The sequence below is a fragment of the Abramis brama genome (assembly GCF_963993115.1).
Source record: "Abramis brama genome assembly, chromosome: 3".
In the NCBI taxonomy this organism is placed as follows: Eukaryota; Metazoa; Chordata; class Actinopteri; order Cypriniformes; family Leuciscidae; genus Abramis; species Abramis brama.
The window spans coordinates 56,401,993-56,407,752 of record NC_139965.1 but is presented as its reverse complement, the minus strand read 5'-3'; positions in this window follow the sequence as shown (position 1 = coordinate 56,407,752).

Below are 5,760 nucleotides of genomic sequence, written 5' to 3'. Positions count from 1 at the left end.
CCGGCTGGAAGGACGCGGCCAGGTGTCGAATGCAGCGCGCGCGCTGTGTCGACAGGCGGGCCGTCATTGCCACAGTGTCCAGATCCAAACCCAGAAAAGAGGTTGATTGACTGGGCACTAATGAGCTCTTGGTCCAGTTGACCGTGAGCCCCAGGCTGTCCAGGTGGCTTAGAAGCACTGTTCTGTGGGAGATGAGTTCGGCCTCTGAGTGTGCTAGAATAGCCAATCGTCCAAGTAGTTCAGAATTCGCATTCCCCGACCCCTCAGGGGAGCGATAGCCGTGTCCATGCACTTCGTAAATGTACGGGGTGCCAACGACAGGCCGAAAGGCAGGACGGTGTACTGATATACCTGACCGTCGAAGGCGAATCTCAAGAATGGCCAGTGACGGGGTATTATCTGGATCTGAAAGTACACGTCTTTTAGATCGAGAGATATAAACCAGTCCCTCGGGCGAATTTGCGCGAGAATTTGCCCGGTTGTGAGCATTTTGAACGGTCTTCTCATAAGAGCCTTGTTCAAACATCTTAGATCCAAAATTGGTCTGAGAGCTCCGTCCTTCTTGGGAACGAGGAAATAACGGCTGTAAAAGCCCGACTCGCTCATAGAAGGGGAAACCGGTTCTATAGCCCCTTTGCACAGAAGTGTAGCTATTTCTGCTCGAAGTAGATGTACTACTTCTCCATTCACTCTCGTCTCGGTACGCGCCTGAAAGCGCAGGGGGCGGCGAGCGAACTGCAGAGTATAGCCCTTTTTTACTGTGCTTGGCACCCATTCTGATGCGCCTGGAATAGCTTCCCACGCTTTGAGTGTGAAGCCAGGGGCAGAATGGCCTCCGGGCTCTGATTGCCGCGCGTCGCGGGCTCGAGAGCTCGAAACGGAGGGGTGGGCGCAGCGCGCGCGCTCTTGGTGCTTAGATACGGCGGATCGCACGCAGCGATAGCTGGCCGTTTTACACACGGTGTCCCGATGGCTTGGACGGGGAACATATAGTGTGAGGCGCGAGGGCTGCGTCGGGGCGAAATGTTCGTTAGTATGTGTGAGCGCTCGAAGGCGGGCACAGGACTTACATTTAAAACATGACCGGTCGTGAGAGGCCGTGTGACAGAGCGGGCAGTGAGTAGGTGTGGGCACGGTGAGGTGGACACGTGACCTACTTTTAACACTCGAGCGGCTTCTGCCTGCTTTGTGAGAGTGGGCTCTGTGAGAAACACGGGATTTATAGTGCTTGTGTGCAGGGGTGAACACGGAAACGTGGGCACATTCACTGCATTTGAAACACATCCGGCGTGAGCCGTGCAACCAGACATTATGCTAATTTGAGATTTCTCTGGGTCGCCGTGAGAACGGTGGTTGCGCGCAGGCGAGCGGGTAGATATACCGGCTCGATGACTGCGAAGTAAACATCTGCAGTAGCCGTGGCAACGGGGACTGACAGAGCGTGAAGCTTTGACAGTGGTCCAGCCGCAGCGGGACTTAACCGTCTTTTCTTCCCTCGTGTTTAGACGCTCATAAATACTCGAGCACCATGAGTAGGAGTGGTACGAGAGGCGGGTTCATTTTCTGTATGTAAGAAAAACTGGCCGCGAGCTCGGAGAAGCGAACAGCATAAATTTTTATCTGCCGCGAGAGCCGGGATCGAACTCGGGTCTCCCGCACGAAAGCCTATGATTCTGCCACTGAACCACAGGGGAGAACACATTACCTTTCAGTTAGCGCGAAGATATAAGAGAGCGACCTCATGTTCGTTTGCAGGCGTGCGTGTATAAAAACAGGCTCGTTTATTGCAATAGTAATATTTCCAGCCGCCTGAACTTAAGAGGGGACTGAGAAATGTGTGAGAATTGGCGGTTTGTCCGGCCACAGCGGGACTAAAACACTCTCTCTCCTCTTTTCGCCGGTGAGTGAGGCGCGCGCGCTGAACGTTGCTCGTGACCGTCCGCTCTGTTATCCCTTGTGAACGGCGCAATCTGCGCGGCCCAACAAGGGGGAGAGCAGGTTCGCTGTCTGTATGTAAGAAAAGCTGGCCGCGAGCTCGGAGAAGCGAACAGCATAAATTATTAACTGCCGCGAGAGCCGGGATCGAACACGGGTCTCTGGCCGCGAAAGCCTAAGGTTCCGCCACTGAGCCACAGGGGAGAATACAATAGCTTTCGGTGAGAGCGAGCATATAAGAGAGCGTCATGTCTTGTGACGGCGTTTGCTTGCAGGCGTGCGTGTATTTATAACAGGCTCGTACACTGCGATATGAACAATTCCAGTTGCCTGAACTTAAGAGGGGACTGAGAAATGGAGGTAGGTCCGGCCACAGCGAGACGAAAACACTCTGTTCTCCTTTTCGCCGGTGAGTGACGCGCAAGGACGGAGTAGCTTTCTTGTAAAGTAAAGAGAGCTCCAAGACCGTCCGCTTCTGCCATCCCTTGTGAGCGGCGCAGTTTGCGCGGCTCGAACAGAGGGAGAGGAAGCTCGCTCCGAGACCATCCGCTTCTGCCATCCCTTGTGAGCGGCGCAGTAGCGCGGCTCGAACAGAGGGAGAGTGTCTATCTCATTCGCCTCATCCTCTGACGCGGCGGCGGCGCGGGCGAGAGCCGGCGGTTGAGCGGCCGGGAGGGGGAGCGGAGAGGGCGAGAGAGAAGCTCGAGGGAGAGGTTCCGGCGAGCTCCTCAGTCACAACAGTCTCCGGTGGTCTCTGCGAGCGGCGCTTCTTCTTGCGCGGCCCGGCAGGGACAGGCGGAGCGACAGCTTGGTCAAAAACTTCAAGTCGAGCCCGCAGGGTCGACATTGAAAGTTCCTCGCACTCGGGGCAGCCGCCCGTAGAGAGTGCGGTGGCGGCGTGCTCGCGGCCCAGGCAGAGAGCGCAGAAGAGGTGGCGGTCTCCGTTGCTGAGCGGGGCGCGGCACGAGCCGCAGGAAAAACGAGGCATTTTGACAAAAACGCCTCGTGCTCTTTTAGAACAGTGAGAGAGAGTGTGTCGCAGGGCGAACACACACAGCAGTAATAAAAGGATATGTCGCCGGATAGCGTAGCAGGCACGGATGGCTGAAGGCGGCCGGCTTCCTCAGGCGCTGTCCTAAGCTTGCTGGTCGCTGGTTTCGACGGCGGCGGCTTCTCAAGATCCAGCGATGCGAAGAGCTTCGCTGAAGACAAGAAAATCAGAGTTCAGCCTGTGAGCCCTCAATATATACACACTGGCCACACCCTTCTTGACGGTTAGAAGGGTGTGGAGGGCGCAAAGCGCCCTCATTGGGTGTGACGTCACGCCGGGCTCACTGGTAGGCTTAAGCAGTTGCCGCCTGGCAGCCAATGAGCACGCTTATACAGCTTGCTTTGGTCTGCCTGCCGCTGCACTGTGTTGACAATAAATGCAAAATTAAGGATAATTTTTTGGCTTCAGATCTCGAAGAAAGAGAACTTTCCCGAAGCGTAAGCTACTTACGCAATACGAGAGAACCTCTCGTAAGAGAACCCACCTCTCTTCAGTCGCATTTACCGCGAACTGAAGGAGAGCAACCGGAACCGGAACATGAAAGAACATTGCAAAGAGTCTTAAAGGAGCCACGCACCGTATTAAATAAAACTGAAAAATGACCGTGTAACCATAGAAATATGACATCTCAATTAATAGAAATCAATATTAGAAGAATAAATAAAATTCCAGAATACAAAATAATGAAAGAAATATAACAAATGATAATAAGAAAGGGAGATTTTGAGTGAAATTAATTAATAAATATGACATCTGTTACATTAACCTCCCCTAATTTCACCAAAATTATGCATGTGCATAAAGAGGATTTACTAAAGAATCACAATGCAAAAATTCCACAGTTACAGCAATGAAAGCTATCTGTCTTGACAGATACAGAGATATTTGAGGGTGATCAGGCCTCAAAACCACTTAGTAAAGTATGTTGCCAAATACACCATACCACACTTAACCTTTGCAACAAATCCTCATTCACATTATTCTCATATCACATGGCAACAAAAAATGTATCCCAAAAAGAAACATAAAATAAACTTCCTACCCAATCACGGATATTAGAATAGGCTTAAAAGGGACTGTGACTTCTTCTGGAACCTGTTTGACAAACTTGGCATTTTAAATGGCTTTTGAACCATGGTCTCAATCAGACGGTTGACTTTTTTTACTACTCTACCAGTCCGTGTTGCAATAGTGCCTTGCGCTTGTTCAGGACCTGGCATTAACACATCATCACGTACAGGTAAGTCGGAGTCAACGATACCTGAATTAGTAAAGTCAAATGTTGCCAATACATTGTCACAATCAGAAGTTCCTGTGCTCAATGTTTTTTCAGGGAGCATCTGGTTTTGGCTGTCTTGACCAGAATTAACACAGTAAGTACCATCACTTTCCTCTGTATCCTGTTCCATTTGTACATCAAAAGTTTCTGAACTCTTTGAAACATCTTCATTCAATACTAATGAATGCGCTTCGTTTTCAGGATCTTCATCCTCCAAGGAATCAGTGGAATTTGTTGATTGGCTCTCACACTCAGAATCGTTCGAGCAATCGGCAACCGTTGATCCACATGTTTCATCCTCAGGACATGTCACTGGTAAGAAACTGATATCTAAGAGCATGTTTCGATGTACCACTTTAATGTGTCCTTTGTCATCCTTCACTTTGTATATGTGTGTCTGGGGTTCATTATCCACAATGGTGTACACAGTAGGTTCCCATCTATCTGCCAACTTCCTTTTTCCTCTTTCTCCTTTATTGGCAATGAGCACTCTATCTCCATTGTTCAAATGTACTCCCTTGATCTTGCGATTATACACCTTGGTCTGTTTCCTCTGTTCTTGTACAGCATGTTTTTGAGCAATTTCAGCTGCTTCGTGAAGATGAGACATTAAAGTGGCGACATAGCTGCTATAATCAACAATCACTGGATTCTTTGATACTTGCTTGAACATTATGTCCACAGGTAATCGTGGGACACGACCAAACATGAGTTGGAAAGGTGCGTAACCTGTCGTCTCATGTATTGTTGAGTTGTAAGCGAAGGTCATAGTCTGAATTTGTTGTGGCCACTTATCCTTAGATCTCAGAGGCAAGGAGCGAAGCATACTTCCTAATGTTTGGTTGAACCGCTCTGTGATGCCATTTCCCATAGGATGATAGGCCGTTGTACGAGATTTGGAGACCACAGAAAGTGCCAAGCAGTTCAGCAATGAGCTCACTCTCAAAATTTGTTCCTTGATCCGTATGGATCCGCTCAGGAAACCCATACACACAGAACACATGGTCCCATATCTTCCGAGCAACTTGCTTAGCCGTCTGATTGATGCAAGGAAAGGCGTGTGCAAGTTTCGTAAAATGATCCGTCAGGACCAACACATCCACTGAACGCTGTTTGTTATCTTCTGCACTCCAAAAGTCAAGACAAACCAACTCCATAGGTGCAGAAGTCTGAATACTCTCCAGTGGAGCTCGAGCAGCTGGCTCAGGTGTTTTTGCCAGAATGTACCGCCTGCAACACTTCACATATTCTCTGATCTCGCGCTCCATCTTGGGCCAGAAGAAGCGCTGTCTCGCCAAGTGAACTGTTCTAGCCTGTCCTTGGTGACCGGCAAGATCGTGAAGACCATGTAGAGCTTTTTCTACCATGCTCTGAGGCAGAACATACTGATGTCTTTTCTGTCTGCTTATAGGTTCCTTAGTCACCCTGTACAGAATCCCATCACACACTTTTAAGTGATCCAATTGCTTGACAAGGGCTAAAGCTCTATAGTCGA